Here is a 21,894-nt window from a genome sequence, read left to right as displayed (position 1 = left end):
CTAATTCGTATGTAACCAGCAGCTGGAGTGACATGGAAGGCTGTGGTAATGTCACAACTCTAGTCTGTTTGAGGTGTAAAGTTGGAAATCACAATATTTTGAAGGACTTTGATATTTCATACATGTATAAAATATCATGATGCAACTTTCCTTTATTATTCATTTATTTCATTCCATAAGCTCTGACTTAGATGATTCCTTAGGTGAATGAAAACAGTCTGGCTTTATTGCCTCCCTTTCCATGGAGTTCAACCCAGACTTCCATTCTTCATGTATTTTCATGGACATTTTCAAAGTTCGGTTGTTTTCTCTTCAAAGGAGCAAGCCACAGGCACGGGGGAACTAAGACAATACAGCCGGTTAAAATGGATGCTTTGCAGATAATAAAGTAACCTTGATCAGACAACTGACACAGGAGAAGATTTCAGAGTGTACTGTAATATTTAACAAAATTTTACCGTATTGAAGTTTTAAAGATTCTTTGTTAAAGAATCATTCAGTTAATAAAACAAGAGAGCAACTAAAAATTTGAGAAGATTAATATATTGATGTTATATATATTTTATGCACTGATAAGCATAGAAGCAGACTTGCAAATATTATTGCAATAAATTTAGAAAAAGCTCTCAGATATCATGCAAAATAAATCCCATTTATGTAAATATATCCTAAAAGATGTTGCTGTTAAACAGCTGCATTCAATATGCTAGCAAATTTGGAAATCTCACCAGTGGCCCCAGGACTAGAAAAAGGCAGTTTATATTTCAATCCCAAAGAAAGGCAAGCCCAAAGAATGTTAAAACTATAGTACAACTGCACTCATTTCACATGCTAGCAAGATTATACTCAAAGCCATTCAAACTAGGCTTCAGCAGTATGTGAACCAAGAACTTCCAGAAGTCCAAGCTAGATTTCGAAAAGGCAGAGGAACCAGAGATCAAATTGCCAACATCTGTTGGATAATAGAAACACCAAGAGAATTACAGAAAAACATCTACTCTTCTTTCACTGAGTATGCTAAAACCTTTGACTGTGTAGATCACAACAAACTGGAAAATTCTTCAAGAGATGGAAATACCAGAGTACCTTACCTGCCTCCTGAGAAACCTGTGTGCAGGTCAAGAAGCAATAGTTAGCATGGGACATGGAACAACTGACCGGTTCCAAATTGGGAAAGGAGTACATAAAGGCTGTATATTGTCATCCTGCTTATTTATTTATATACAGATTGCATCACGCAAAATGTCAGACTGGATGAATCACCAGCTGGAATCAAGATTGCTGGGAGAAATATCAACAACCTCACATAAGCAGATGACACCACTTTAATGGCAGAAAGTGAAGAGGAACTAAAGAGCCTCTTGATGAGGGTGAAAGAGGAGAATGAAAAAGCTGGCTTAAAATTCAACATTCACAAAACAAAGATCATGGCACTCTGTTCCGCTGCTCATGGCAAATAGATTGGGGGAAAGTGGAAACAGTGACAGATTTTATTTTCTTGGGTTCAAAATTACTTCATTTGGTAACTGCAGTCATGAAAATAAAAGACACTTGACCTTGGAAGAACAGCTATGACATTTCTACACAACCTTTTAAAAAGCAGAAACATTACTTTTCCAACAAAGGTAATTTAGTCAAAGCTGTGGTTTTCCTTTAGTCATGTATGGATGTGAGAGTTGGACCAGAAAGAAGACTGAGTGGCAAAATTGATACTTTCCAAATGTGGTACTGGAGAAGACTCTTGAGAGTCCCTTGAACAGCAAGGAGATCACACCAGTCAATCCTAAAGGAAATCAACCCTGAATATTCATTGGAAGGACTGATGCTGAAGATGAAACTCCAATAATTTAGCCATCTGATGCAAAGAGTCAACTCACTGGAAAAGACCTTGATGCTGGGAAAGATTGAGGGAAGGATATAAAGGTGATGACAGGGGATGAGATGGTTGGATGGCATTACTGACTTAATGAACTTGAGTTTGAGCAAACTCTAGAAAATAGCAAAAAACAGTGAAGCCTGGCATGTTGCAGTTCATGGGGTCACAAAGAGTCAGACATGGCTTAGACAGTGAACAATAGCCACTGGAGTTGAACAACAGCTCCAGTATTCTTGCCTGGAGAATTCCACTGACAGAGGAGCCTGGTGAGCTACAGTCTGTGGGGTTGCAAAAAGTCAGACGTGACTGAGCAACTAACATTTTCATAGAACAACAAATGTAAAGTTTTATGAATAAAAGCCATTTTATAAGTATAAAAAATGAATAAAAGACAGGAGGAATACTTTGACTTTCTCATATTGTATTTGGATTTCTACCATGAAGCAGATTTATTTAAAAGGCAACAAATTAAGAAGGCATCTCGGCTTGGGAGAAAACTCCATCCTCACATCCCAAGCTTTGACTTAACTAGGGGAAATTTGAAGCTTCTAGGAAGGGTCAGTGAGGAGGTCTTTCCACATCTCCTTCAGGCTCACACCCATGGGGCGTCATCATGATGTTCTTCCTAAGGACACTGTTTGCTTAGTGTTGGCCCTTAGGACCATGTACATCAGAATTCTCTTGCTGCAGAGTTCAAGAATGAGCATCAGTGGAGTTGGAGCTGGGATCTGCCTCTTTAATAAACTCCCCAGGGCATTCTAGGCAACATCAAAGTTTAGGAACCACTGCCCTAGGGCATGTGTCCTGGAGGGAGAAAAAAGAAAACTGAGCAATTAATACATGTTTAATGCATGTCTCTAACCAAGAGCTTGGAGCCCTGTCCCCTTGGATCCCCTCCCTGGTGGACAGAGCAGTCTTTACAGCTTCATGTCTGAAGTTGGTGAACTGAAGATCAAGCTCTTTTTTCTCTGTTGCTGGTGAGTGGTCCAGGACCACAGTAGTGGATAAGTCTTGTCTCCAGGTGTCTTACAGAGAAGCTGAGAAACCAGTTCTTACTCAAGGCAACTAGATCAATCAAGCATAAAGTTCAGAAAAGTACTGGGTATCCTACAGCAATAGCAGGTGTGTATTTGTGTGTGTGTGTGTGTGTGTGTGTGTGTGTATACAGATGTTCAGGATTTCTCTGTGCTCTGGCTATGATACTTTTTTAAACTAGTTCTTAAAGCTGAGTGGAGAAGGCGTATCAGGGCATATCTCTTTGACATCTCTTGGCAGCAACTGTTTTTATTTTGGATTAGGGAGCTCTTCAACAAGAGTTTTTGTTGAATCAGGAGGATATTGGTGAATGATTAATATGAGTGTTAGTAAAACTATATATATAACTGCCAGTAATATTTTTACTTCGTAGGGCATGATATTACAAGATTGAGCTCTTAGGAAATCTGAGTTCAGTTGACAAGTAAGCTTCCTTTTTTTTTCTTCAATCTTTATACATAATGGAATCTGGCTATTTAGTTTCTTATTTATTTTTAAAGAATTTTTTGATGTGGATCATTTAAAAAATTCTTTGCTGAATTTATTACCATATATTTTTGCTTCATGCTTCAGTTTTTAGCTATAAGGCATGTGATTTCTTTATACGTGGAACAGGGATTGAACCCACAACCCCTGACTTGCAACATGAAGTATTAAACATAGGACTGTCAGGAAATTCCTTGGCTGTGTATTTTTGACCCCCTTTACTTTGAGAATTGGTTGTTGAACAATCCTCCTTATACTTTACATATGAAAGGACTTTGATGTCAGATTTCCATAGGTCAATATGTCACAACCTGAAGGTCAACCCTTATGATTGTATGTCAAGAAACAGAAGAGAAATTAGGGAGGTCTTTAACTTACTATTTCTCTGCTAAGAAAGTGTGATACTTTCTCTTTACTGAGGTGATGGAAAAATGCCACTGAGCCAGTTTCTCTTCCGCATCAAACTCAATTCTTGGTTGGTAATTCCCTCACTCTACATGGTAATACCATTCATCTTAGGGGTTTTTGCAGGGCAATGCAGACAGACACTAACATATTCTTCAAGAGAAAGGACTCACTTACATATGTCTGCTGTAATCAAAATGTGCTTCTTTCACTGTCCTTTCATTCCCAGCAGACAGGAGAGGAGCATGGGGAAGGAGAACCAGAGCAGCGTGTCCGAGTTTCTCCTCCTGGGGCTCCCCATCTGGCCAGAGCAGCAGGGCGTGTTCTTCGCCCTGTTCCTGGCCGTGTACCTGACCACGGTTCTGGGGAACCTGCTCATCATCCTGCTCATCAGGCTGGACGCTCGCCTCCACACCCCCATGTACTTCTTCCTCAGCCACTTGGCCCTCACTGACGTCTCCTTTTCATCTGTCACCGTCCCTAAAATGCTGATAAACATGCAGACTCTGGATCAATCCGTTCCCTATGCAGGGTGCATAACACAGACGTATTTCTTCCTCTTTTTTACTGGTCTGGATGATTTCCTGCTCACCTCGATGGCCTATGATCGGTATGTGGCCATTTGCCACCCTCTCCACTACAGTACCGTCATGGGACAGGGGCTGTGCACCTTACTAGTAACTGTGTCCTGGATTCTCTCCTGTGCCAATGCCCTGTGTCACACCCTCCTCCTGACCCGGCTGTCCTTTTGTGCTGACCACAGCATCCCCCATTTCTTCTGTGACCTTGATGCCCTGCTGAAGCTCTCCTGCTCAGACACATCCCTCAATGAGCTGGCCATTTTCACGGTAGGAGTGGCTGTCATCGTCCTCCCATTAGTATGCATCCTGATCTCTTATGGACGCATTGGGGCCACCATCCTGAAGGTCCCCTCCACCAAGGGGATCTGCAAAGCGTTGTCCACATGTGGCTCCCACCTCTCTGTGGTGTCTCTGTATTATGGAACAATTATTGGACTGTATTTTTTCCCCTCATCCAGCACCTCCAGGGACAAGAGCACCATTGCCTCTGTGATGTACACAGTGGTCACTCCACTGCTGAACCCCTTCATTTATAGCCTAAGGAACAGGGACATGAAGGGGGCCCTGGAGAGACTCTTGCACAGGGCAAAAGTCTTGTCTCAATGACATTTGCTCATCTTTATAAATGCCATGAGTGTTCACAAAACCTCAGATCTTACATCCCTGGATTAGATCCCAGCATGGAATAAATACTCAGTAAATGTTTGGTAGTTGAATTGCATTCCTTTACAATTATTGTCTATTTCCTATCAGTTCATTAGCATAAATTATGAATTTTGAGTTCATGTTCTTGATTTTTGATCTTGTCTATAAGGTTGAGCATTTATATAGCTTGTAGTAGGTCATCTCTCCTCTTATTTCCTAGGAATTTATTTCTTTTTAAAAATGTATTTAATTTTTTACTTACTTTTTATTTGAAAATTGCTTTACACTATTTTGTTGGTTTTTGCTATATACAATGTGATTCAGCTCTAAGTATACATATATTCTCTCTCTTGATCCTCCCTCCCTACCCTCCCCATGCTTTGCAGCCCTCTAGGTCAGTCAATAACCTCAGATATGCAGATGACACCACCCTTATGGCAGAAAGTGAAGAGGGACTAAGAAGCCTCTTGATGAAGGTGAAAGTGGAGAGTGAAAAATTTGGCTTAAAGCTCAACATTCAGAAAATGAAGATCATGGCATCCAGTCCCATCACTTCATGGGAAATAGATGGGGAAACAGTGGAAGCAGTGTCAGACTTAATTTTTTTGGGCTCCAAAAGCACTGCAGATGGTGATTGCAGCCATGAAATTAAAAGATGCTTTCTCCTTGGAAAAAAAATTATGACCAACCTAGATAGCATATTCAAAAGTGGAGACATTACTTTGCTGACTAAGGTCCGTCTAGTCAAGGCTATGGTTTTTCCTGTGGTCATGTATGGATGTGAGAGTTGGACTGTGAAGAAGGCTGAGTGCCAAACTGATGCTTTTGAACTGTGGTGTTGGAGAAGACTCTTGAGAGTCCCTTGGACTGCAAGGAGATCCAACCAATCCATTCAGACCAGCCCTGGGATTTCTTTGGAAGGAATGATGCTAAAGCTGAAACTCCAATACTTTGGCTACCTCATGCGAAGAGTTGACTCATTAGAAAAGACTCTGATGCTGGGAGGGATTGGAGGCAGGAGGAGAAGGGGACGACAGAGGATGAGATGGCCGGATGGCATCACTGACTCTATGGACATGAGTCTGAGTGAGCTCCGGGAGTTGGTGATGGACACGGAGGCTTGGCGTGCTGCGATTCATGGGGTCACAGAGTCGGACACGATTGACCGACTGAATTGAACTGAGGTCAGTCAAGGCTATGGTTTTTCCAGTGGTCATGTATGGATGTGAGAGTTGGACTGTGAAGAAAGCTGAGTGCCAAAGAATTGATGCTTTTCAACTGTGGTGCTGGAGAAGACTCTTGAGAGTTCCTTGGAATGTAAGGAGTTCCAACCAGTCCATCCTAAAGGAGACCAGTCTTGAGTGTTCATTGGAAGGACTGACGCTGAGGCTGAAACTCCAATACTTGGCACCCGCATGCGAAGAGTTGACTCATTGGAAAAGACCCTGATGCTTGGAGGGGTTGGTGGCAGGAGGAGAAGGGGACTCCAGAGGATGAGTTTGCTGGATGGCATCACCAACTCGATGCACATGAGTTTGGGTGAACTCTGGGAGTTGGTGATGGACAGGGAGGCCTGCGTGCTGTGATTCATGGGGTGGCAAAGAGTCAGACACAACTGAGCAACTGAGCTGAACTGAAGTGTATAAATGTCAATGGTACTCTCTCAGTTTGTCCCACCCTCTCCTTCTCCCTTAGCAAACTCTGTGAAGGACAGAGTAGCCTGGTATGCTGCAGTCCATGGGCTTGTAAAATGTCAGACAAGACCTAGTGAGTGAATAACAACAACTCCACCTCCAACTGTGTCTAGAAATTCATTCTCTACGTCTGCCTCTCTATTCTTGCCTGCCAAATCGGTTCATCACTACCATTTTTCTAGACTTCATATATAGACATTAACAAACAATATTATTTTTCTCTTTACTCTGTATGTCAGACCCAGACGATATGTAGACCCATCCATGTCCCGGCAATGGCTCACTTTTGTTACGTTTTGTGGCTGTATAATATTCCATTGTATATATATGCCACCACTTCTGTATCTATTCCTGTCATTGGACATTTACTACTGTGCATAAAAGAGATAGCTAATGAGAATCTACTGTATAGCACAGGGAACCCTACTCAAAGCTCTGTGGTGGCCAGAAGGGGAAGGGAATTAAAAAGGGGGGGTATATGTATACATATGGCAGATTCAGTTTTCTGAAAAGAGAAAATAACACAACACCGTTATACAACTATAGTCCAGTAACTTTTTTTTAAAAGAGTTTCTTTGGAAGAGCAAATGCTTTTTATTTTTATGAAATCAAGATTCTACTCTTTTCCTTTTAGTGTTCATGACTTTTGTGTCCTATTTAAGAAAATATTGCCTACCCCACATTTACCAAGACTTATCCAAGTTTTTCTTGAAGATAGTTTTATAGTTATAGATCTTAAACTATTAATCCACTTTGAGTTATGTTTTGCATGTGGTGTGGCACAAGCATCCATGTTCACTTAAGACATATTGATACTGAACCACACTGGTACCATTTACTGAAACACTATCCTTGCCATGTTAAATTGCCTTGGTGCATTGGTAAACTCTTAACTGACCTTATATGTATTGATGTATTTCAAAATTATTCACTGTTCTATTGATTTATATTTCTATTCTTATGTAATTATTTTTATTTTCCTTGCTTTGGATTATAAAACAGTTTTGAAATTAGGTAAATTAGCTATGGCATTTTGCTTTTCATCTTATCATTTTTTGTCCTCCCCTTTCAGTTCAGTTTGGTTCAGTCACTCAGTTGTGTCTGACTGTTTGTGACTCCATGTACTATAGCACGCCAGGCCTCCCTGTCCATCACCAACTCCCAGAGTTTAATCAAACTCATGCCCATTGAGTTAGTGATGCCATCCAACCATCTCATCCTCTGTCATCCCCTTCTCCTCCCACATTCAATCTTTCCCAGCAACAGGGTCTTTTCAAATGAGTCAGTTCTTCGCATCAGGTGGCCAAAGTATTGGAGTTTCAGCCTCAGCATCAGTCCTTCCAGTGAATATTCAGGACTGATTTTTTTTAGGATGGACTGATTGGATCTCCTTGCAGACCAGGGGACTCTCAAGAGTCTTCTTCAACACAACAGTTCAAAAGCATAATTTCTTTGGTGCTCAGCTTTCTTTATAGTTCAAGCCTCATATCCATACATAACTACTGGAAAAACCATTGCTTTGACTGGATGGACCTTTGTTGGCAAAGTAATGTCTCTGCTTCTTAATATGCTGTCTAGGTTGGTCATAGCTTTTCTTCCAAGGAACAAGCATCTTTTAATTTCATGGCTGCAGTTACCATCTGCAGTGATTTCAGAGCCCAAGAAAATGAAATCTGTCACTGTTTCTACATCTATTTGCCATGAAGTGATGGGACCGGATGCCATGATCATAGTTTTCTGAATGTTGCATTTTAAGACAATTCACTCTCCTCTTTCACATTCATCAAGAGGCTCTTTAGTTCCTCTTCACTTTCTGCCATAAGTGTCATCTGCATATCTCAGGTTATTGATATTTAAAAAAAAATAATATATTTAATTTTAGGCTAATTACTTTACATTATTGTGTTGGTCTTTGCCATACAGTGACATGAATCAACCATGGGTGTACATGTGCCTCCCATTCTGTACTCCCCCTCCCACCTCTCTCCCCATGCCATCCCTCAGGGTCATTCCAGTGCACTTGCCCTGAGCGCCCTGTCTCACGCATCTAATCTGGACTGGTGATCTATTTCACATATGATAATATACATGTTTCAATGCTATTCTCTCAAATCATCCCACCCTCACCTTCTCCCACAGAGTTCAAAAGACTGTTCTTTACATCTGTATCTCTTTTGCTGTCTCTCATATAGGGTCATCATTACCATCTTTCTAAATTTCATAGGTATGTGTTAGTATACTGTATTGGTGTTTTTCTTTCTACCTACTTCACTCTGTATAATAGGCTCCAGATCCATCCACCTCATTAGAACCGATTCAAATGCATTCTTTCTAATAGCTGAGTAATGTTCCATTGTATATATGTACCACGACTTTCTTTTTTGTTCTTATTTTTTAATTAATTTATTTTATTTAACTGGAGGCTAATTACTTTATAATATTGTAGTGATTTTTGCGATACATTGACATGAATCAGCTACGGGCACACATGTGTTCCCCATCCAGAACCCCCTCACAACTCCCTCTGCATCCCATTCCCCAGGGTAATCTCAGTGCACCAGCCCTGAGCACCCTGTCTCTTGCATTCAACCTGGATCGGCGATCCACTTCACATATAATATACAAGTTTCAACGCTACCCTCTCAAATCATCCCACGCTCATCTTCACCCAGAGTCCAAAAGACTGTTCTTTACATCTGTGTCTCTTTTGCTGTCTCTCATATAGGGTCACCGTTACCATCTTTCTAAATTCCATATATATGTGTTAATATACTGTATGGGTGGAGAAGGCAATGGCACCCCACTCCAGTACTCTTGCCTGGAAAATCCCATGGACAGAGGAGCCTGGTGGGCTGCAGACCATGGGGTTGCAAAGAGTCAGAAATGACTAAGCAACTTCACTTTCACTTTTCACTTTCATGCATTGGAGAAGGAAATGGGAACCCACTCCACTATTCTTGCCTGGAGAATCCAAAGGATGGGGGAGCCTGATGGGCTGCCATCTATGGGGTTGCACAGAATCAGACACGACTGAAGTGACTTAGCAGCAGCATACTGTATGGGTGTTTTTCTTTCTGACTTACATCACTCTGTATGATAAGCTCCAGTTTCATCCACCTCATTAGAACTGATTCAAATGCATTCTTTTAATAGCTGAGTAATATTCCATTGTGTATATGTACCACAGCTTTCTCATCCATTCATCAGCCAATGGACATCTAGGTTGCTTCCATGTCCTAGCTATTGTAAGCAGTGCTGCGATGAACATTAGGGTTCATATGTCTCTTTCAGTTATGGTTTCCTTAGTGTGTATGCCCAGCAGTGGAATTGCTGGGTCGTATGTCTCCCAGCATACTTGGTTTCAGCTTGTGCTTCATCCAGCCAAGTGTTTCTCATGATATACTCTGCATATAAGTTAAATAAGCAGGGTGACAATATACAGCCTTGACATACTCCTTTCCCTATTTGGAATCAGACTGTTGTTCCATGTCAACTTTTAACTATTGCTTCATGACCTGCATACAGATTTCTCAAGAGGCAGGTCAGGTGGTCTGGTATTCCCATCTCTTTCAGAATTTTCCACAGTTTGTTGTGGTCCACAGAGTCAAAGGTTTTGGCATAGTCAATAAAGCAGAAATAGATGTTTTTCTTGAACTTTCTTGCTTTTTCAATGATCCAGCAGATGTTGGCAATTTGATCTCTGGTTCCTTTGCCTTTTCTAAATCCAGCTTGAACATCTGGACATTCACGGTTCACAAACTGTTAAAGTGTGGCTTGGAGAATTTTGAGCATTACTTTACTAGCGTGTGAGATGAGTGCAATTGTGCAGTAGTTTGAGCATTCTTTGGCATTGCCTTTCTTTGGGATCAGAATGAAAGCTGACCTTTTCCAGTCCTGTGGCCACTGCTGAGTTTTCCAAATTTGCTTGCATATTGAGTGCAGTACTTTCATAGAATCATCTTTTAGGATTTGAAATAGCTCAACTGGAATTCCATCACCTCCATTAGCTTTGTTCATAGTGATGCCTCCTAAGGCCCACTTGACTTCACTTTCCAAGATGTCTGCCTCTAGGTGATGATCACATCATTGTGATTATTTGAGTCATGAAGTTCTTTTTTGTATAGTTCTTGTGTGTATTCTTGCTATCTCTTCTTAATATCTTCAGCTTCTGCTAGGTCTATACCATTTCTGTCCTTTATTGTGCCCATCTTTGCATGAAACGTTCCTTTGGTATCTTTAATTTTCTTGAAGTGATCTATAGACTTTCCCATTCTATTATTTTCTTCTGTTTCTTTGCACTGATCACTGAGGAAGGCTTTCTTTTCTCTCCTTGCTATTCTTTGGAACTTTGCATTCAAATGGAAAATCTTTCCTTTTCTCCTTTGCCTTTCCTTTCTCTTCTATTCTCAGCTATTTGTAAGGCCTGCTCAGACAACCATTTTGCCTTTTTGCATTTCTTTTCCTTGGAGATTATCTTGATCCCTGTCTCCTGTACAATGTCATGAACCTTTGTCCAAAGTTCTTCAGGCACTCTATCAGATCTAATCCATTGAATCTGTTTCTCACTTCCACTGTATAATTGTAAGGGATTTGATTTAGGTCATACCTGAATGGTATAGTAGTTTTCCCTACTTTCTTCAATTGAAACCTGAATTTGGCAATAAGGACTTCATGGTCTGTGCCACAATTAGTCCTTGGTCTTGTTTTTGCTGATTGTATAGAACTTCTCCATCTTGACTGCAAATAATATAATCAATTTGATTTTGGTATTGACCATCTGGTGATGTCTGTGTTTAGAGTCATCTGTTTTGTTGTGGGAAGAGGGTGTTTGTTATGACAGTGGGTTCTCTTGGCAAAACTCTATTGGCCTTTGCCCTGCTTCATTCTATACTTCAAGGCCAAATTTGCCTGTTACTGCAAGTAGTTCTTGGCTTCCTACTTTTGCATTCCCATCCCCTATAATGAAAAGGATATCTTTTTTGGGTATTTGCTCTAGAAGGTCCTGTAGGTCTTCTTAGAACTGTTCAACTTGAGCCTCTTCAGCCTTACTGGTCAAGGAATAGACTTGTATTACTGTAATATTGAGTGGTTTGCCTTGAAAATGAACAGAGGTCATTCTGTCGTTTTTGAGATTGCATCCAAGTACTGCATTTCAGACTCTTTTGTTGACTATGATGGCTACTCCATGTCTTCTAAGGGATTCTCCCCCACAGTAGTGAAAATAATGGTCATCTGAGTTAAATTCACCCATTTCAGTCCACTTTAGTTTGCTGACTCCTAAAATGGTCATGTTCACTCTTGCCATCTCTTGTTTGATAACTTCCAATTTGCCTTGATTCATGAACCTAACATTCCAGGTTTCTATGCAATATTGCTCTTTACAGCATTGGGCTTTACTTCCGTCACAAGTCGTATCCACAACTGTCTTCCCCTTTACTTCAGATTAAGAATCAGATTCTACAAGCAGGCTACTGATACATTGCCTTTGATTGCACTGACCCTATAGATCAATTGGAGGAGAGGCCTGGCTCCGTAATAATATTGAGTTATCCAGTCTATGGGCAAAGTGCATCTTTATTCTTTGCATCCTCTTTAAATTTACCATTAATGAGTTTGTAGTTTTAACATGGAGAAGGCAATGGCAACCCACTCCAGTACTCTTGCCTGGAAGATCCCATGGGAGGAGCTTGGTAGGCTGCAGTCCATCAGGTCGCTAAGAGTCAGACACTACTGAACGGCTTCACTTTCCCTTTTCACTTTCATGCATTGGAGAAGGAAATGGCAACCCACTCCAGTGTTCTTGCCTGGAGAATCGCAGAGATGGGGGAGCCTGGTGGGCTGCCGTCGTGGGGTTGCACAGAGTCGGACATGACTGAAGCAACTTAGCAGCTGCAGCAGCAGTTTTAACATACCAGTATTTTGATAAATTCATCCGTAAGCCCATATTTTGCTTTTTAAACTATTTTAATTAGTATATTAAAATTTCAGTTCTCAGTGCTCACTGCTAGAGTATGAAGTATCATTGATTATTTTTTCTTTATTCATCAACTTTGTAATCCTGCTACCTTGAAAAACTCAGTACAAAGAGATTTGGAGAAAGAGTTTTTGCTTTCTTTTCCCTCTTTTTGGCCTTCTTTTAGATTAGTTTATACTGTTCATCTCTCTTATCGACATACTACATATATGTCTTTTTTTGAACATCAGATTTTTAACCCTATTTTTCATCTTGTCCCTTTGTGTGTGTGTGCCTGCACTATGAAAGATGTAATATGTTTACCAAAGTTATGCAGAAACAGAAGACTAATTAGTATGTAACCAGTAGCTGGAGTGACATGCAAGGCTGTGGTGATGTCCACAACTCTAGTCTGAGGTGTAAAGTTGGAAATCACAATATTTTGAAGGAGTTTGATATTTCATACATGTATAAAATCTTATGATGCAACTTTCCTCATTATTCATTTATTTCATTTCATAAGCTCTGACTTAGATGATTCCTGAGGTGAATGAAAACAGTCTGGCTTCTCTTTTCATGGGCTTCCACCTAGACTTCCATTCTTCATGTATTTTCATGGCCATTTTCAAAGTTCGGTTGTTCTCTCTTCAAAAGAGCAAGCCACAGGCACGGGGGAACTAAGACAATGCAGCCGGTTAAAATGGATGCTTTGCAGATAATAAAGTAACCTTGATCAGACAACTGACACAGGAGAAGATTTCAGGGTGTACTATAATGTTTAATAAAGTTTTACCTTACTGAAGAATTAGAGATTCTTTTTTAATGAATCAGTCAGTTAATTCAAGAAGAGAGCAATTAAAAATTTGAGAAGATTAATATATTGATGTTATATATATTTTATGCACTGATAAGCATAGAAGTAGACTTGCAAGTATTATTGCAATAAATTCAGGAAAAGAAAACTCTAAGATACCATGTAAAATAAATCTCATTTGTATAAACGTATCCTAAAAGATAATCATGATGGTGTGATCACTCACCTACAGCCAGACATCCTGGAATGTGAAGTCAAGTGGGCCTTAGAAAGCATCACTATGAACAAAGCTAGTGGAGGTGATGGAATTCCAGTTGAGCCGTTTCAAATCCTGAAAGATGATGCTGTGAAAGTGCTGCACTCAATATGCCAGCAAATGTGGAAAACCCAGCAGTGGCCACAGGACTGGAAAAGGTCAGTTTTCATTCCAATCCCAAAGAAAGGCAATGCCAAAGAATGCTCAAACTACCACACAATTGCACTCATCTCACACGCTAGTAAAGTAATGCTCAAAATTCTCCAAGCCAGGCTTCAGCAATACGTGAACCGTGAACTCCCTGATGTTCAAGCTGGTTTTAGAAAAGGCAGAGGAACCAGAGATCAAATTGCCAACATCCACTGGATCATTGAAAAAGCAAGAGAGTTCCAGAAAAACGTCTATTTCTGCTTTATTGACCATGCCAAAGCCTTTGACTGTGTGGATCACAATAGACTGTAGAAAATTCTGAAAGAGATGGGAATACCAGACCACCTGAGCTGCCTCTTGAGAAATCTGTATGCAGGTCAGGAAGCAACAGTTGGAACTGGACATGGAACAACAGACTGGTTCCAAATAGGAAAAGGAGTGCATCATGGCTGTATATTGTCACCCTGCTTATTTGACTTCTATGCAGAGTACAGCATGAGAAACGCTGGACTGGAAGAAACACAAGCTGGAATCAAGATTGCCAGGAGAAATCTCAATAACCTCAGAAATGCAGATGACACCACCCTTATGGCAGAAAGTGAAGAGGAACTAAAAAGCCTCTTGATGAAAGTAAAAGTGAAGTTGGTCAGTTGTGTCCGACTCTTTGCGACCCCGTGGACTGTAGCCCACCAGGCTCCTCCGTCCATGGGATTCTCCAGGCAAGAATATTGGAGTGGGTTGCCATTTCCTTCTCCAGGGGATCTTCCCGACCCAGGGATCGAACCCAGGTCTCCTGCATTGCAGGCAGACGCTTTAACCTCTGAGCCACGAGGGAAAGAGGAGAGTGAAAAAGTTGGCTTAAAGCTCAACATTCAGAAAACGAAGATCATGGCATCTGGTCCCATCACTTCATGGCAAATAGATGGGGAAGCAGTGGAAACAGTGTCAGACTTTATTTTGGGGGGGCTCCAAAATCACTGCAGATGGTGATTGCAACCATGAAATTAAAAGACGCTTACTCCTTGGAAGAAAAGTCATGACCAACCTAGATAGTATATTCAAAAGCAGAGACATTACTTTGCCGGCTAAGGTCCGTCTAGTCAAGGCTATGGTTTTTCCTGTGGTCATGTATGGATGTGAGAGTCGGACTGTGAAGAAGGCTGAGCACCGAAGAATTGATGCTTTTGAACTGTGGTGTTGGAGAAGACTCTTGAGAGTCCCTTGGACTGCAAGGAGATCCAACCAATCCATTCTGAAGGAGATCAGCCCTGGGATTTCTTTGGAAGGAACGATGCTAAAGCTGAAACTCCAGTACTTTGGCCACCTCATGCGAAGAGTTGACTCATTGGAAAAGATTCTGATGCTGGGAGGGATTGGGGGCAGGAGGAGAAGGGGACGACAGAGGATGAGATGGCTGGATGGCATCACTGACTCGATGGGTATGAGTCTGAGTGAACTCCGGGAGTTGGTGCTGGACAGGGAGGCCTGGTGTGCTGCGATTCATGGGGTCGCAAAGAGTCGGACATGACTGAGCGACTGAACTGAACTGAACTGAACTGAAAAGATGATACTGTTAAACTGCTGCACTCAATATGCTAGCAAATTTGGAAATCTCACCAGTGGCCCCAGGACTAGAAAAAGGCAGTTTATATTTCAATCCCAAAGAAAGGCAAGCCCAAAGAATGTTAAAACTACAGTACAACTGCACTCATTTCACATGCTAGCAAGATTATACTCAAAGCCATTCAAACTAGGCTTCAGCAGTATGTGAACCAAGAACTTCCGGAAGTCCAAGCTAGATTTCAAAAAGGCAGAGGAACCAGAGATCAAATTGCCAACATCTGTTGGATAATAGAAACATCAAGAGAATTACAGAAAAACATCTACTCCTCTTTCACTGAGTACGCTAAAGCCTTTGTGCAGATCACAACAAACTGTGGAAAATTCCTCAAGGGAAGGAAATACCAGAGACTCTTACCTGCCTCCTGAGAAACCTGTATGCAGGGCAAGGAGCTATAGTTAGCATGGGACATAGACCAACTGACTGGTTCCAAATTTGGAAAGGAGTACATAAAGGCTGTATATGGTCACCCTGCTTATTTAATTTATATACAGATTGCATCATGTGAAATGCCAGACTGGATGAATCACCAGCTGGAATCAAGATTGCTGGGAGAAATATCAACAACCTCACATATGCAGATGATACCACTTTAAAGGCTGAAAGTGAAGAGGAACTAAAGAGCTTCTTGATGAGGGTGAAAGAGGAGAATGAAAAAGCTGGCTTAAAATTCAACATTTACAAAACAAAGATCATGGCATCCCGTTTCGTTGCTGATGGCAAATAGATGGGGGAAAGAGGAAATAGTGACAGATTTTATTTTCTAGGGTTCAAAATCATTTGGTAACTGCAGTCATGAAAATTAAAGACATTTAACCCTGGAAAGAACAGCTATGGCAAATCTATATAGCATATTAAAAAGCAGAAATAAATAAATTTATATTAAAAACAAACAAAAAAAGCCAAGCCAAGTAGTTAGTCAAAGTATCAACCAGTATAATGTGAACAAGTGAGAATTGTGGTTTACACTAAAAGATAGTTAAGGGGAAAAAAAAAAGGCAGAAACGTCACTTTTCTAACAAAGGTAATTTAGTCAATGCTATGGTTTTCCTGTAGTCATGTACGGCTGTCAGAGTTGGACTGTAAAAAAGACTGAGTTGCAAATATCGATGCTTTCTAAATGTGGGGCTGGAGGAGACTCTTGAGAGTCTCTTCAACAGCAAGGAGATCATATCAGTCAATCTTAAAGGAATTCAACCCTGAATATTCATTGGAAGGACTGACGCTGAACCCCAATACTATGGCCACCTGATGCAAAAATCCAACTCATTGGAAATGATCCTGACACTGGGAAAGATTGAGGGCAGGAAAAAAAGGGGATGACAGAGGATGAGATGGTTGGATGGCATTACTGACTCAATGAACATGAGTTTGAGCAAACTCTGGGAGATAGCAAAAAACAGGGAAGCCTGGCATGGGGTTGTAAAGAGTCGAACATGGCTTACCGAATGAACAACAACTCGAGTTGAACAACACTGAAGCTGAACAACAACTCCAGTATTCTTGCCTGGAGAATTCCTCTGACAGAGGAGCCTGGTGGGCTACTGTCTGTGGTGTTGCTAGAAGTCAGACACGACTGAGCGATTTACACTTTGATAGAACAACAACAAATGTTATAATAAAATATAATATATATTATATTCATAATATAAAATTTTATGAATAAAAACCATTTTAGAAATATAAAGGATGAATAAAAGGCAGGGGAAATACTTTGACTTTCTCATATTGTATTTGGATTTATACCATGAAGCAGATTTATTTAAAGGTGGCATCTCAGCTTGGGAGAAAACTCCATCCTCACATCCCTTTGACTTAACTAGGGGAAACTTGAAGCCAGTAGGAAGGGTCAGTAAAGAGTTCTTTCCACATCTCCTTCCTGCTCACACCCACTGGGCATCATCATGACGTTCTTCCTAAGGACACTGTTTTCTCAGTGTCGACTCTTAGGACCCCGTGTATCAGAGTTCCCTGACCACAGAGTTCAAGAATGAATGAGCATTGCTGGAGCTGGAGCTGGGTCTGCATCTTTAATAAACTCTCCAGGGCATTCTAGGGAACGTTAAAGTTTAGGAACCACTGCTCTAGGGCCTGTGTCCTGGAGGGAGAAACAAGAAAACTGAGCAATTAATACATGTTTAACACATGTCTCTAACCAAGAGCTTGGAGCCCTGTCCCCTTGGGTCCCCTCCCTGGTGGACCGAGCAGTCTTCACGTCTTCATTTCTGAAGTTGGCGAATTGAAGATCAAGCTCTTTTTTCTCTGTTGCTGGTGAGTGGTTCAGGACCACAGAAGTGGGTAAATCTTGTCTCCAGGTGCCCTACAGAGAAGCTGAGAGACCAGTTCTTACTCAAGGCAACTAGATCATTCAAGCATAAAGTTCAGCGAAGAACTTGGTCTCCTATGCCAACAGCAGGGGTGTGTGTGTGTGTGTCTGTACACAGGTGTTCAGCACTTCTCTGTGCTCTTGCTTGTGATACTTTTTATTACTAGTTCTTAAAAATGAGGGGAGAACGCATATCAGGGCATATCTCTTTGACACATCTTGGGAGCAACTGCTTTTATTTTGGATTAGGCAATTCTTCAACAAGAGGATTTTGTTGAATCAGGAGGATATTGGAGAATGATAAATATGAGTACTAGTAAAAATACATATAATTGCCAGTAATATTTTTTACTTTGTAGAGCAGTGATACTGCAAGATTGAACTCTGAGATACTCTGAGTTCAGTTGACAGGTAAGCTTCTCTTTTTCTCCAACCTTTATACATAATTGAACTGGCTATTTATTTGCTTATTTATTAAAAAATTTTAATGTCAATCATTTTTTAAAATTCTTTGCTGAATTCATTACCATATTGTATTATTTCATGTTTTGGTTTTTAGCCATAAGGCATGTGATATCTTTATAGCTGGAACAGGGATTGAATCCATACATCCTGCCTTGGAAGCTGAAGTCTAAGCAGTGGATCACCAGGAAATTCACTGGCTGTGTATTTTTGATCCACTTTCCTTCAAGAATTCACTGCTGAAACGTCTTCCTTATCCTTAACATATGAGAGGACTTAAAAGTCAGATTTCCATAGGTCAAGGTGTCACAACCTGAAGGTCAAATCTTATGATTGTATGTCCAGAAATAGAAAAGAAATTAGGGCAGTTTTTATCTTAGTATTTCTCTGCTAAGACACTGTGATAATTTCTCTTTACTGAGATGATGGACAAATGCCACTGAGCCAGTTTTTTTTTTTTTTTTCCTGTATCAAACTCTCTTCTTGGTTGGAAAATTCCCTATATATACATGGTAATACCATTTATCTTAGGGGATTCTGCAGAGACATGGCAATGCAGACAGACACTAACATATTCTTCAAGAGAAAGGACTCACTTATATATGTCTGCTGCAATCAAAATGTGCTTCTTTCACTGTCCTTTCATTCCCAGCAGACAGGAGAGGAGCATGAAGAGGGAAAACCAGAGCAGCGTTTCTGAATTCCTCCTCCTGGGACTCCCCATCTGGCCAGAGCAGCAGGGCGTATTCTTCGCCCTGTTCCCGGGCGTGTACCTGACCACGGTTCTGGGCAACCTGCTCATCATCCTGCTCATCAGGCTGGATGCTCGCCCCCACACCCCCATGTACTTCTTCCTCAGCCACTTGGCCCTCACTGACGTCTCTTTTTCATCTGTCACCGTCCCTAAAATGCTGATAAACATGTAGATTCAGGATCAATCCATCCCCTATGCAGGATGCATAACACAGATGTATTTCTTCCTCTTTTTTACTGATCTGGATGATTTCCTGCTCACCTCGATGGCCTATGATCGGTACGTGGCCATTTGCCACCCTCTCCACTACAGCACCGTCATGGGATAGGGGCTGTGCACCTTACTAGTAACTGTGTCCTGGATTCTCTCCTGTGCCAATGCCCTGTGTCACACCCTCCTCCTGACCCAGCTGTCCTTTTGTGCTGACCACAGCATCCCCCATTTCTTCTGTGACCTTGATGCCCTGCTGAAGCTCTCCTGCTCAGACACATCCCTCAGTGAGCTGGCCATTTTCACGGCAGGAGTGGCCGTCATCATCCTCCCATTAGTATGCATCCTGATCTCTTATGGACGCATTGGGGCCACCATCCTGAAGGTCCCCTCCACCAAGGAGATCTGCAAAGCATTGTCCACATGTGGCTCCCACCTCTCTGTGGTGTCTCTGTATTATGGAGCAATTATTGGGCTGTATATTTTCCCCTCATCCAGCACCTCCAGGGACAAGAGCACCGTTGCCTCTGTGATGTACACAGTGGTCACTCCACTGCTGAACCCCTTCATTTATAGCCTAAGGAACAGGGACATGAAGGGGGCCCTGGAGAGACTCTTGCACAAGGCAAAAGTCTTGTCTCAATGACGTTTGCTCATCTTTGTAAAAGACATGTGTGTTCACAAAACCTCAGATCTTATATCCCTAGATTTGAACCCAGTATAGAATAAATACTCAGTAAATGTTTGATAGTTGAATTGCATTCCTTTACGAATTTGTCTATTTCCTAACAGTTCATTAGCATAAATTGTGAAATTTGAGTTTAGGTTCTTGATTTTTGATATTGTCTGTAAGGCTGGGCATTTATATAGCTGGTAGTATTTCATCTCTCTTCTTATTTCCTGGGAATTTGTTTCTTTTTAAAAATGTAATTAATTAACTATTTATTATTTATTGGAGGATAATTGTTCTGCAATACTTTGTTGACTTTTGCTATACAGCAATGAGAATCAGCTATACGTATACTTATTTTCTCTCTCTCTTGATCTTCCCTCCTACCATCCCCATGCTTTGCAGCCCTCTAGGTCATCACAGAGCACCACCCTGAGTCTCCTGTGCTATGTAGCATTTTCTCATTAACAATCTAATTACACATGGTTGTGTATATATGTAAACAATACTCTCTCAGTTTTTTCCACCCTCTCCTTCCCCCTGAGCAACCTATGTGAAGGACAGGGGAGCCTCGTATGCTACAGTCCATGGGCTTGCAAAAGTCAGACAACATGACTGAATAACAACAACCCGTCTTCCAACTGTTTCCAGAAATTCATTCTCTATATCTGCCTCTCTATTCTTGCCTGTCTAATTGGTTCATCACTACCATTGTTCTAGACTCCATATGTAGACATTAACATACAATATTTATTTTTCTCTTTACTCTGTATCAGACCCAGAGAATATGTAGACCCATCCACATCCCAGGAAATGGCACAGTTTTGTTACGTTGTGTGGCTGTATAATATTCTACTGTATATATGTGTCAGATAATCTGTATCTATTCCTCTGCCAGGGGACATTTAGTACTGTGCTTCCCTGGTGGCTCAGAGGTTAAAGTGTCTGCCTCCTATGAGGGAGACCCGGGTTCAATCCCTGGGTCGGGAAGATCCCCTGGAGAAGGAAATGGCAATCCACTCCAGTATTCTTGCCTGGAGAATCCCATGGACGGAGAAGCCTAGTAGGTTACAGTCCACAGGGTCGCAAAGAGTCAGACACGGCTGAGCGACTTCACCTTACCTTAATGAGAATCTACTGTATAGCACAGGGAACTTTACTCAAAGCTCTGTAGTGGCCTAAATGGGACCTCTGTGAGGTATACAGTGGTCACTCCACTGATGAACCCCTTCATTTATAGCCTAAGGAACAGGGACATGTAGGGGCCCTGGAGAGACTCTTGCACATGGCAAAAGTCTTATCTCAGTGTTTGCTCATCTTTGGAACAGCCACGTGTGTTCACACAAACCCCAGATCCTACACTGCTAGATTTGAGCCTGGCAAGAAATGAATACTCAGTGAATGTTTGACCACTTGATTTCATTCTGTTACAGTTCCTTTATAATTTATTAGTATAAATTATGGATTCTGAGTAGATATTCTTGATTTTTGATCTTGTGTATTAGATTGAGAAATTATACAGCTGGTAATACTTATGCCTCTAGTCTTATTTCTCAGGGATTTATTAGTTCTTTTAAAAACATGTCTATTGAGCTAAAATTGTCATATACACATTGTAAATATTTAATGTGTATATTTGATATTTTGATGTATATACATTGTGAAATAACCACTACAATCAAGTTCACATATTCATCATCATTCATTAAGTTATCAGTTTAATCCATTTGTGTGTGTGTGTTTGTTGAGAAGATATAATTTATTATCCACTCTATTAGTAAATATCAAGCATACAGTATGTGAGTGTTAGTTAAATAGTCATGTCCAACTCTTTGTGACCTCGTGGGCTGTAGCCCATCAGATTTCTCTGTCCATCCATGATATTCTCAGGCAAGAATACTGGAGTGGGTTGTCATTCCCTTCTCCAGGGGATCTCCCCAACCCAAGGGTCAAACC

The 21,894-nt window shown here is 41.1% G+C and overlaps 1 pseudogene; it reads left to right on the top strand.

Annotated features, from left to right (window-relative positions):
- The first annotated feature begins 4,047 nt into the window (after positions 1-4,047).
- Positions 4,048-19,914, top strand: LOC128056460 (olfactory receptor 1J4-like; annotated as a pseudogene).
- Positions 19,915-21,894: the final 1,980 nt, after the last annotated feature.

The sequence above is a fragment of the Budorcas taxicolor genome, chromosome 11 (assembly GCF_023091745.1).
Source record: "Budorcas taxicolor isolate Tak-1 chromosome 11, Takin1.1, whole genome shotgun sequence".
Taxonomy (NCBI): Eukaryota; Metazoa; Chordata; class Mammalia; order Artiodactyla; family Bovidae; genus Budorcas; species Budorcas taxicolor.
Note: the sequence above shows the minus strand (reverse complement) of the source record. Positions and strands in the feature narration are given on the sequence as shown.